Source organism: Caretta caretta, chromosome 27 (assembly GCF_965140235.1).
Source record: "Caretta caretta isolate rCarCar2 chromosome 27, rCarCar1.hap1, whole genome shotgun sequence".
Lineage (NCBI taxonomy): Eukaryota > Metazoa > Chordata > Testudines > Cheloniidae > Caretta > Caretta caretta.
The window spans coordinates 487,202-500,217 of record NC_134232.1 but is presented as its reverse complement, the minus strand read 5'-3'; the positions used below and the strand labels follow the sequence as shown (position 1 = coordinate 500,217).

Sequence of the window (13,016 nt, the reverse complement as noted above, 5' to 3'; positions counted from 1 at the left end):
CACTTCTGCCAACACTGATGGAAATCAGAGATACAGTCAAGTGGCTTATACAGCACAATTATTTCCAGTTTAACCCCATCTCAAGGTTGCTACTTCCCATGACAGTATCATGATTCACACTGCTGTTTTTCTTAAGGTCTGGCTCCTGGAATCACACGAGAATCAACTTAAAAAACAAAACATTTCTCGTTCTTAAAGTAGCAGAGAAAAGTTGGAGACATGTACGCTAAAGGCACAAAAACAGAAGGCAAGTAAAAAGAACTCAAAATGTATTATTTTTGAATCTCATTGATTGGAAGGGCCAGACTCAGTTCTGAATGCTTGTGCTTGGCAATGCTTCTCCTGGACAAACTCAAGCGAATCAACTGTTGGAACAGAGCACCTCCTACATGCAAACAGCCCGACTAAGCCACTTACCAGACTTCCCTCGGGTCATGCTAAACCTGGTATCCATCTTGAAAAAGCTCTGCTAATACAGACCAAGCCAGCCAGGTCTCCATTACACAGGCAAATACAGGGCCTTGCCCATGATTAAACCACTGAGAGTGTATGGAAGTGAAGGCAGCTATAAAAATGAAAAAACCCACATCTATAAAATGGAAGTAAGAGGAAGTTAATATTAATGAAAGTATTTTTGAAGAACGATTAGCAGGGTCCGTCCCATGCAGGTCAGCGCCATCCAAGCAGAGAGGGAGAAAATTCACGTAGTCCCATTTGTGAGGCTTTAAAAAAGCTTAGAGCAACTCCACCGCAGTGTGAAACACCAGAGGCCAGATTCTGAACTGAGCCCAGTACTGAGCAGCTCCCATTGCTCTCAGTGGGAGCTGTTGGATGCTGAGCACTGGGAAAATCTGCTCACAAAGGCCTTTCAGGCTCCCAGAGCAGCCCCTGCCCCATTCCCCAGTATGGGACACTGATACCCACATCCTCAGAAGTATTCAGCCACCTAACGCCCATTGAAATCAATTGAGAGTTAGTTACCTACAGTAAATGTCTTTTATGGATCTGAGCCTCAGGGCTTAACTCTCCCCACCCCCCAACCGAGGAGCTTCTCCATCCCATTCAGTTGAGAGTTACCCGGGGCCTCCCACCTTCTTCTGTTTTAATAACTGTCATTTGAATGGACTTTTCGAAACACTCAGATTGGCAAAGGTCTGAAATTTCTGACAGACAGCAGCTCCGTCAGTCTCACGAGTGCCAGGCTAATGCTGTATGTCAGCTCTTGGTAAGAAACAGCAGGGCCCCCCTGCCCATTCAGAGGGCATCTGGTTACAAAACTGAGTCATTCTTCAAAAATACAAACCCTCCCCTCACCATCTTCCCACACGGCGATACACTGAATAAGGGACACATCTATGGAAATTCTGCCAGGTTCATTTGCTGTTCAAGGTAAGTAGTTCAGAGGGGCTCTACGTTCTCATAATGAATTCAGGGAAGTCCTATGATCTGTCTTACTCAGACAAGTGGACAAGATGATCACAGCGGTCTCTTTTGGCCTTATCATCTATGAATAATGATGGACTCTGTAGACAAATCGGATCACCTCAATACTCCAAACCAAACTAGGCTGCTGCTACAGCTTTGTCCTCCCGACACAAACAACGGGACATGTGCAAGATCAGCAATGCAGATGCACAGGTTCATTCTGTAGAACTCCTCAAACAAACACAGAGAAACCATTTAAAAAAACCTGTTGCCAACACAGGCAACAGCCCTTTGCAAGGTAGTGTGGAAAACAACTAAAACCATACAGAATTGATTCAGTTCATTCCCTAGAAATCCACAACTATGACTTTGGATCTGATTTAAAAGAATAAGATTCAAAAGGGGGGAGGGATAGCTCAGTGGTTTGAGCATTGGCCTGCTAAACCCAGAGTTGTGAGTTCAATCCTTGAGGGGGCCATATAGGGATCTGGGGCAAAAATTGGGGATTGGTCCTGCTTTGAGCAGGGGGTTGGACAAGATGACCTCCTGAGGTCCCTTCCAACCCTGAGATTCTATGAATGGACGAACTACAGGGGCACCCAAACTTAACAAATCTGTACAGGAAATTGGCACTTGGTTTCCTTGTTAACACACAAACACTGCTCAGGCAGAGCACAACAACTAGGAACACATAAGGAAAGTAGAATTAAGATCAGCCTGATGGAGTCATCTTACCTTAGGATGCGGAGATTGCTATTAAGGGAGACAAAGAAGCCACGTACACATTGATTAAGCAAGCCAAATGGGTTTCCAATTCTAAAGTATGGGCATATCTTACCAAGTATATCCTTCAGAAATTAATTACTTGTTAAAAACAATAGTATCAAAAAAGAGGCCAGACTCTTCCCAGCAGATTTCCTTCCTGGAGACGGGCTCCTGGAAGCACTCACAAGGACTGGCTTCCCTGTTTTAAACCTCACTGATGACAAGTAGCTGCTCACACGGTTCAGATGGAAATAACAGACAACAACAGCGTTACCTAGTGACTCAAAGCCTGGAAACAGAGCCAGTCATTTTCCAAGCATGAGCACCTTGGAAGTTATCCTCCACCCAGAGAAAATTAAGGAGCTCGCACACCAGCCAGACCAAACAGCTCTTTCCAGATGTCAATGCAGCCCTCTTCTCCGCCCACAGTACGACAAGGAATAAGCAGTTGTCAGTACCATCACCAGGAAAAGCTTTTCCATCAAAACCAGAATGACATCCACCTCCAAATCCTACCTCCAGCACAGATTTCTGTACCCCCAAAAGGTCAGAGATTCATGAAGCCCACTAGGGGACTTGATATTGCCAACCTATTTCAGTGCTCAGGTACTGTACTACAAGGATGGGTGGTGGCATACAACGATCTGCTAAACAGCAGCACAGTGTTGGGAATCAACGTTCTGGGAGAGGGAGCACTGACTAATGGTTACAGCAGTAGTTACAGAGAGGACAGACAAGCATGTAGATACACGAGTGTGAATATCCTGGCCTATGCAGATGATCTGGTCCTGATTGCAGACAACCCCGAGAGTCTCCAACAAATGCTTGACATCACCAGCCAGGCTGCCAACTAGATGGGACTCCGCTTCAGTGCCAGGAAGTGTGCAACCTTGCATATCAATGGCAGTAGAAGGGATCTGGTCCAGGCTATGTCTTTTCAGATCCAGAGTGAACCCATGATCTTCCTCGAGGACAGGCAAGTGTACCAACATCTCGGCAAACCGGTGGGTTTCTGCGTCCAACAGACACCTGAGGATACCATCGTGGTGATCCTAAGAGAGGTGGCCAGGATCAACTCTTCCCTACTGACACTGTGGCAGAAGATCAACGCCTTGAACACCTTCCTGATCCCCTGTATCTCACTTGTCCTGAGGGGATCTGCCATGGCGAAGGTACCTCTGAACAAGGCAGACAACACCACTGTCAGCTGGTGAAGAAGTGGATGTTTCTTCCCCAAACACCAACAATGAACTGGTGTACATCTTGCACAGGCAAGGTGGTGCCAACATCCCTCGAATGGGTGATCTGTGCGACGTTGCCGTGATCATTCACGCCTTCCGACATGCCTGGTTGCTATGGTGAGGAACATCGTGGAGAGTGCTCTGCAGGATGCCATCAAGAAGTGAATCACCAGGACCCTCTCCAACCAAGATGTCACCACCTACCTGAGTAGCTCGCTGGAAGGTGAATTTGGAAGAGACAGAGGAGACTGCTTCTCTCTGAACTTGTCCCCGCAATGCTACATGACAACTGGAGAAGTGTATCGGCTGCCACTGGACATGGTACAAGGAATGCCAGGAGCTGGGAGTCCTGGTGCTCAGGTAAAGAATACAGATCACACTATCATCACTCCAACAGCTAGAACCATGCTAGAGAGGACCCTGAAGGATGCCATCCGCTGCCAATACATGGAAAACATGAAACGGAAGCCGGACCAGGGCAAGGCATTCAAGGTGATGTGCAAGTGTGACGCCAGCAACCACTTCGTCCCTGGGGGCAGCTTCACCCGATTTGCTGACTGGAGGTTCATCCGCAGGGCCCAGCTCAACTGCGTCCTGCTGAATGGAGCCGTCTGCCACAGGAACTGGGACAAGCGATGCAGGAAGTGCGGCTATGCCAACGAGACGCTACCCCACATCCTGTGCAGCTGCAAGCCTCATGCGAGAGTCTGGCAGCTGCAACACAACACCATCCAAGATCTCCTGGCCAGAGCCATTCCACCACCCATGGGGAAGGTTGCCGTGAAGTCCGCCGCACCCGGAACCGACAGCCAGCTGCGACTGGACATCATCCCCAAGGAGGACCGGAAGAAGATCATCATGGTGGACATCACAGTGCTGTTTGAGAACAGGACCCCAGCCTTCCACAATGCCCGAGCTCAAAAGGTTAAGAAATATGCCCATCTGGCCAAAACCTTGAGAACTAAGGGTTCCAGGTCCAGACACACGCACTGATCGTCGGGGCCTTAGGCACATGGGACCCCAGTAACGAGTGAGTGCTGAGAAAATGTGGAATTGGTCAATGCTACACTTGGCTGATGCAGTAACTCATGGTGTCAGACGCAATCAGGTGGTCGAGGGACATCTACATAGAACACATCACTGTACATCAGCAATACCAGGAGGGATGAGCTGGAGGCCAATGAGAAGCGCAGTCAGGAAAGCAACTGAAATACTTTCCTCATGGATTGTATTTTCTAAATGGATGACCTACCTAATTCTCAATTACTGAGGGAAAATCTCCTCTCAATCAAATCTCTGTACAACTTTTCATGAGTGATGTACCCGAGTACTCGGATTCTAATATCTAAACTATATTGTTAAATCTATTCACCTAAATTTGGGTTATTGCTGATTATGTACTCTGTGTATCATATGACAGGTTTCAGAGTAGCAGCTGTGTTAGTCTGTATCTGCAAAAAGAAAAGGATGTATCATATGACTTTTAAAAACAAACTCTGTGGCTAATCTAAGCACTATACCCAGATGTACAGACACTCTGTCCCCTACCTATGTATTATATATATTTTTTAACATTAGCTTTAATAAAATGTTTAAATTTGTTCTGATCAGTACCTGTGGCTTATCAGTTGAGACTTGGGTCTGCCACAATTGGCAGACCTGAGCTCTATTCCCAGCTGTGCCAGAAGTGCAAACCCACTTCTAAGGCCTGGTCTACACTACGAGGTTAGGTTGAATTTAGCCGCGTTAGGTTGATTTTATAAGGAATGGTTTCAGAGGAACAGCCGTGTTAGTCTGTATTCGCAAAAAGAAAAGGAGTACTTGTGGCACCTTAGAGACTAACCAATTTATTTGAGCATGAGCTTTCGTGAGCTACAGCTCACTTCATCAGATGTATACCGTGGAAACTGCAGCAGACTTTATATACACACAGAGAATATGAAACAATACCTCCTCCCACCCCACTGTCCTGCTGGTAATAGCTTATCTAAAGTGATCAACAGGTGCTGGAAATGGCCCACCTGTTGATCACTTTAGATAAGCTATTACCAGCAGGACAGTGGGTGGGAGGAGGTATTGTTTCATATTCTCTGTGTGTATATAAAGTCTGCTGCAGTTTCCACGGTATACATCTGATGAAGTGAGCTGTAGCTCACGAAAGCTCATGCTCAAATAAATTGGTTAGTCTCTAAGGTGCCACAAGTACTCCTTTTCTTTTTATAAGGAATGTGTCTACACAACCAACCCTGCTCCGACGACCTAAAGGGCTCTTAAAATCGATGGCTGTACTCCTCCCCGATGAGGGGGGATTCCACTAAAATTAACCTTCCTGGGTCAAATTTGGGGTACTGTAGACGCAGCGCTGTGCAATTCAATGGTGTTGGTCTCCGGGAGCTATCCCAGAGTGCTCCAATGTGACCGCTCTGGACAGCACTTTCAACTCCGATGCACTAGCCAGGTACACAGGAAAAGCCCCGGGAACTTCTGAATTTCATTTAATAGAATCATAGAATATCAGGGTTGGAAGGGACCTCAGGAGGTCATCTAGTCCAACCCCCTGCTCAAAGCAGGACCAATCCCCAATTAAATCATCCCAGCCAGAGCTTTGTCAAGCCTGACCTTAAAAACTTCTAAGGAAGGAGATTCTACCACCTCCCTAGGTAACGCATTCCCGTGTTTCACCTGTTTGGTCAGCGTGGTGAGCTCAGCAGAACACCATGCAGTCCCAGAATCGCATATGAGCTCCAGCATAGAGCGAACGGGAGACACTGGATCTGACTGCTGTATGGGGAGAAGAATCTCTGCAGGCAGATCTCTGATCCCGCAGAAGAAATGCTGATATATATATGCCAAAATCGCACAGGGCATGGTGGACAGAGGCTATACCAGGGACACAAAGCAGTGCCGCGTGAAAATTAAGGCGCTCAGGCAAGCCTACCAAAAGACAAAGGAGGCAAACAGTCGCTCTGAGTCAGAGCCCCAGACATACCGCTTCTATGATCAGCTTCTATGATCACCTGCATGCCATTCTAGGGGGGACCCTACCACTACCCCACCACTGTCTGTGGACACCTGCAAGGTGGCAGCCTCAGGCAACACGGAGGAAGATTTTGTGGATGAGGAAGAGGAGAAGAATGCGCAGCAGGCAAGTGGAGAATCTGTTCTCCCTGGCTGCCAGGACCTTTTCATCATTCTGGAGCCAATACCCTCCCAGGGCATATTGTTCCCAGACCCTGAAGGCGGAGAAGGCACCTCTGGTGAGTGCACATTTGTAACTACACTACAGAGGTTAAAAGCAATTGTGTTTAATGTTTGATTTGCCCTGAACAATTGGGATGCATTCGCGGCCAGTACCACTACTGGAAAAGTCGGTTAACACGTCTGGGGATGGAGCGGGAATCCTCCAGGGACATCTCCATGAAGCTCTCCTGGAGGTACTCTGAAAGCCTTTGCAGAAGATTTCTGGGGAGGGCTGCTTTATTTCATCCTCCACGGTAGGACACTTTATCACACTAAGTCAGTAGCAAGTAGTCTGGAATCACTGCAGCACAAAGCATGGCAGCGAATGGTCCTGGGTTATGGTCGCATTCATGCAACATTCGGTCTTTATCTTTCTGTGTCAGCCTCAGGAGAGTGATCTCATTCATCACCTGGTTGAAATAGGGGAATTTTTGTAAGGGAACAGTAATTCCCTCTGTTTGGTGATCCCCAGTGCATTATTAGACCCCGGTCATGCTGGGCTCTTTGCGCTTGGCTAAAAGGGATCACCCTGGAGAATAGCCATACGGGGAGAGGGGGCGGGGTGCCCTGCACATCCACTCCAAAACTGCAGCCCCTCCTTTTAAACGGCAAACCCAGCTGGCATTGGTTGCTATGGGAAAGGAGAACACTGCAGTATGAAACCATTCCCACATGTTATGAACGTGGAAAAAGCCAACCTCGTGTACCCTTTGGCTTACCACGGCTGCCTGAAAATCGAATTCTGTTGCCCAGCCATGTGCAATGCAAAGCCAAAATGCGACCTTGTACCTAAAACACATGTGCTGTCTGCTGTGAATTGCTTAATTCACTGTGAAAGAGTCTCCCTTTTGTTCTCAGAAATGTATCTTCTTAAATTCTACTCTCCCCTTTCCCCCCCTGCAGCTGCAAATGTTTCTATGCTCCCCCTATCAACTCCATCCCTGAGGTTATCGCAGATTAGAAGGAGAAAAAAAAGCACTCATGACGACATGTTTTCAGAGCTCATGCAGTCCTCCCACACTGATAGGGCCCAGCTGAACGCATGGAGGCATTTGGTGGCAGAGGCCAGGGAGGCATACAGTGAGCATGATTGGAACATGCAGGAGGAGATGCTGAGGCTAATGGGGGAGCAAATGGACATGATGAGGCATCTGGTGGAGCTTCAGGAAAGGCAACTAGAGTTCAGACCCCCACTGCATCCATTGTGTAACCGCCTGCCCTCCTCGCCAAGTTCCATATCCCCCTCACCCAGACGCCCAAGAATGAGGGGGGGAGGCTCGAGTTACCCAGCCACTCCACTCCAGGGGATGGCCCAAGCAACAGAAGGTTGTCATTTAAACAGCTTTGATTTGTAGTGTGGCTACAATAAGCACTGTGGCCTTGTCCTTCCCTCCTCTCCCACTCCACCCAGGCTACCTTTTACTAGTCAGCATTGTCAGTGATCTGAAGTTCTTTTTAATAAACAAAGAATGAATGGATTCAGAACAATAGGGACTTTATTTTCCGTGCCAGCTGTGGTCGAAGTGCGGGAGGGGGATTGGCTTACTGGGAAGTACATTCACCAAAGGGGGCAGCTTTGTATCAACACACAACTGTCACACCGTAGCCTGGTCAGTCATAAAATTGTTTTTCAAAGCCTCTCTGATGTGCAGCGCGCCTCTGTGTGCTCTTTTAATTGCCCTGGTGTCTGGCTGTTCAAAATTGGCTGCCAGGTGATTTGCCTCAACCTCCCACCCCACCATAAATGTCTCCCCCTTACTCTCACAGATATTCTGGAGCACACAGCAAGCAGCAATAACAATGGTCTAACCTACTCAGCAAATAGCGCCAGCGCCCCTTTAAATGCCCAAAGGCACATTCTACCACCATTCTGCACTTGCTCAGCCTATAGTTGAACTGCTCCTTACTGCTGTCCAGGCTGCCTGTGTATGGTTTTATGAGCCATGGGAGCAAGGGGTAGGCTGGATCCACAAGGATAACTACTGGCATTTCAACATCCCCAACGGTAATTTTCTGGTCTGGGGAGAAAGTGCCTTCTTGCAGCTTTTCGAACAGCCCAGAGTTCCGAAAGATGTGAGTGTCATGCACCTTTCCCGACCATCCCACGTTGGTGTCGGTGAAACAGCCTTTGTGATACACCAATACTTGCAACACCATTGAGATGTATCCCTTGCGGTTTAGGGTTAGGGTTTATGTACTGTTTGGCAAGGTGATCCGGTGCCAAGATAGGGATGTGCAATCCATCTATCGCCCCACCACAGTTAGGGAACCCCATTGTAGCAAAGCCATCCACTATGACCTGCACATTTCCAAGAGTCACTACCCTTGTTAGCAGAAGGTTATTGATTGCCTTTGCTACTTGGACCACAGCAGCCCCCACGGTAGATTTGCCCACTCCGAATTGATTCCTGACTGACTGGTATCAGTCAGGCGTTGAAAGCTTCCACAGGGCTATCGCCACTTGCTTCTCAACGGTCAGGGCAGGTCTCATCTTGGTATTCCTGCACTTCAGGGCAGGGGGAAACCAACTCACAAAGTTCCATGAAAGTGGCCTTACGCATGCGAAAGTTTCGCAGCCACTGGGAATCATCCCATATCGGCAACACTATGAGGTCCCACCAGTCTGTGCTTGTTTGCTGGGCCCAGAATTGGCGTTCCACTGTATCAACATGCTCCAGCGCCACCACGATATCCCAATTGCCACATCCCGTGCTTTCAGGAACATCTGTGTCCTTGTCCCCCTCACAATCTTCCTCGTGCTGGCAGCTCCTAGCCAGGCTCTGTATATACTGCAGGATAATGCGCAAGGTGTTTACAACGCTCATAAAAATAGCACGCAGCTGAGCGGGCTCCATGCTTGCCGTGCTATGGCGTCTGCACGGATAACCCAGGAAACAAGGCGTGAAATGATTGTTTGCCGTTGCTTTCAAGGGGGGAGGGAGGGGAGACCGACAACATGTACCCAAAACCACCCGCGACAATGTTTTTGCCCCATCAGGCATTGAGAATTCCAATGGGCAGTGGGGACTGTAGGATACCTACCCACAGTGCACCACTCCGTGAGTCGATGCTAGCCCCGGTATTGAGGACGCACTCTACCGACCTAATGCGCTTAATGGGGACACACACGATTGACTGTATAAAATTGGTTGCTAAAGATTGACTTCTACAAAATCGACCTAATTTCATAGTGTAGACATGCCCTAACTTATTTATAGAATTTGTAAGTGACACTTGCCTGCCTCCTATAGCTAGGAGTACAAGACTTCCCTCAATAGCAGAGGTTTTGAAGTGCACAGAAATATCAACACTGGTCAGAGAAAGAAGCAAAACTCTTAACTCATGGCCTCCTGGCTCCCAGCATAGCCTTGGCTAAAAGGTATTGTGAGGGAAGCCTCTCTCTCCCGCCCCCGCCCCCCCCATCTCTCTGAGCAATCCTGAGGTACAACACTGAGGGTTACAGGACAGTCCTTTCAATTCACAGGCTGGCCCACCAAAAATGGAAGGGGGGGAAAGCCATAGCATGAGAAAGCACACCCTGGGACAGCTCCGAAGCTAGTTACTGAACATGAGCTGAGTGACCGATGCTTGCACCACACCTCTGAGGTCAATTTGACCACCACAGGCCAGAAAACACAGACTGCACTTGACCGACAAGCATGGTGGTGAACGAAGAATCTCTTCCAGCTGCTAATGAAACCAGCATTTTCAGCTTAAAATGCTGCAGTCACAGCTGCACCCCAAGTCAGGGAGCCCACCTTTGCACAAATGCTCAATGCACTCCATACGCTCCTCATTCAGGACAGCACAGTGAAGCACACAAAAGGCAGGACATGCAGAGTTGACGATGAATGCTCCACAGTGCCTTTAATTATGTGATCACATAACAATATCTCTCAAATGCAGCAAAAGGAGAGTTTTCACCTGCATACACACGTAACAGGTAATTAGCAAGTGCTGGAGATAAGGGGAAGTTCTGTGGCCTGTATTATACAGGAGCTCAGACTAGACAATGACGGTGGTTCCTTCTGACCTTGGAACTTACGCACCTATGAACTCAGAGCTCCTGTGTTCTTAGGCCTTGTCTACACTGGCAAGTTTCTGCACAGTAAAGCAGCTTTCTGGGGTGTAACTCCTGAGGTGTGCAGAAACTCCTCAGCTGCAAAAAACCCACCTGCGCTGCATTGCCAGGGTAAACACATCAATTGCTTTCAGCGCTGTAATTGGCCTCCGGAAGCGTCCCATAATCCCGCAAGTGGCCGCTCTGCTCATTGTTTTGAACTCGGCTGTCCTGGAGACATGCGCCTCTCCCCTTTCAAAGCTCCCTTTCTGACAGCGCTTGCACGCTGTGCTGGTCTGCTCTGGGACACAAAGCAAACCATTATTGTGGAATGATCCTGCCGGTGAACACAGCGGCAGGTGTGTGTGTGTGTTACAAGACAGCATGCTGACACACTCTCTGTTCCCCAAAACACAGTGTCTCTCCCCCCACATACACACACACACTCCCTGTCACACACTCTCGGCCCTCCTCTTCAGTTGAAAAGCGGCTGGCAAGGTACTGGAATGCCCATGGAACAATGGGACTGGGAAACCTGCATCATGTGATGCTGTGCCTGCCCCATGAGGCATTGCAAACCCTTTCCAAAGCACCCTGTGGCCACTTGCACCGTGGGATAGCTACCACAGTGCACTGCTCTCTGGGCCGTTGCAAGAGCTGCTAATGTGGATGCGCTCTGCCATCACAAGGAGCAGAGTGTGCACACACAACAGCGCTTTAATAAAAGTGGTGTAACTTGTTGCACAAAAAATTTGCAGTGTAGACATACCCTTACTGTGACACTGTGGAGCCAACACAAGAATTTGATATGAAGAAATCAGATAAAGTTGGAAAATTCCATAGTGTTTCAGTGAAGTTTTCCTCTGTCTGGAGAGTGAGGTGGAGTTGTAGACAAAAATACATTGTGCAACCCACAGCTATTGGGATGGGGATTTTCTTCTATGATGTGACATGTTATCTAACATCCTAGAGAAGTTCAAACTGGATTATCTGACACTACTAAGTGATCACAGAATTTAAGAGTGCGCTGTAAAGCACACAGCACAAGGAGACAGTTAGGGTTGATAGTTTAATCCTATCTCTGCATTTCCTGGCTTGCATATGAAATTACTCAGCTTTGCCATGGCAAACACTATTTTAAGCACGGAATTTTCTCGTTTAAAAAATTAGCAGTACAGATAAACAAAGGAAGTTACAAAAATATTGAGTGTATGTGTATGTTGGGTCCATGCCTGGGGCACGGTGGAGTGCATGGAGTATGTCTGACTGAGACGCTCTGTAGTGCATGTACGCACCCGCGTCTGGTCCATATCTAGGATTCGGCCTCTGAAGTTGGTGTAACGTGCCTCGGAGGGAGGGTCTAGCTGAGATGTCACTAGAGTACTTACAGGTTTGCCTGTGTGTGCAGTCTGTACCCTCTGCCTCTTGCACATTACCCAATCTCTCCGAGCCTGCATACTGCAGTGACAAGGACTTACGAGAGATGGAGAAACAAAGCGTAACTCAGAAAATGGAGCCCACATTAGGTACATTCAATCCCACCTCTGTCTCTGCACATCATTACTGTATGAGCTAAGCCTTCACAAGAAATTCACAGAGCCTAAATCACTGAGCCAGCTTCACCCTCTCCAAATAAAACACACCCATTCCAATGTGCCTGAGTGAAACAGGAAGCCTGCCAGCAAGCACCGTCTACATACTTGTGCCAGCTCTCCTCGAGCCAGCGTGCTAAAACAGTAGCGTAGCTGGAGTCACACAGACAGCGCCCAGGAGGCTCAGGCAGGTGTGGACTCAGCACGCTGCTACCCACTATTTTTAGCACACTAGCTCGATGAGAGCTGGGAATCACACCCCTAGCTCCAAGTTCTGACTCAGCCTCAGAGTGAACTCAGACAAGGTGAAACTTTACCTGTGCAGAAATGGAATGACTCGTCCAATCTGCTGGGATCCATTTCAGTGACACTGCATCCTGCTCCCGTCACTTCCAGGTACTAATCCCCTTGGAATGCAGTAGTGTCACGTGCCAGGCAGGTGAGCATTCCTGCGTTCCAAGGGGATGATCTCCTTTTCCTCTTCCTCTGTCCAGCCACAACAAAAGAATGGGAGCAAGGGCCATGACTGAAATCTGATGTTGCAGCCTGACCCATGGAAAACGGGTGGCCTGGATCTCTCTGCCAGCCTGGGGAAGTGAAGTGTGTACGTGAAGGGAATGCCACTGAGGCTTCTTAACCAGAGAGTAAAGAGTGCAGTCTGCTCCACCAGACCAGGGGCACTCATCTTCACTC

General features: G+C 48.3%; 1 protein-coding gene across 7 annotated transcripts in view; it reads right to left on the bottom strand.

Annotated features, from left to right (window-relative positions):
- PLEKHM1 (pleckstrin homology and RUN domain containing M1) overlaps positions 1-13,016 on the bottom strand; it is a 52,126-nt gene that overhangs the window by 33,913 nt on the left and 5,197 nt on the right. The window contains exon 3 of one of the 7 annotated variants that reach the window (XM_075123621.1): positions 10,846-11,032. The exons of the other annotated variants lie outside the window; for them this stretch is intronic. The gene's annotated coding sequence lies outside the window, so the exon portion shown is untranslated. The remainder of the gene's footprint in view (positions 1-10,845; positions 11,033-13,016) is intronic. 7 annotated transcript variants of the gene reach the window in all.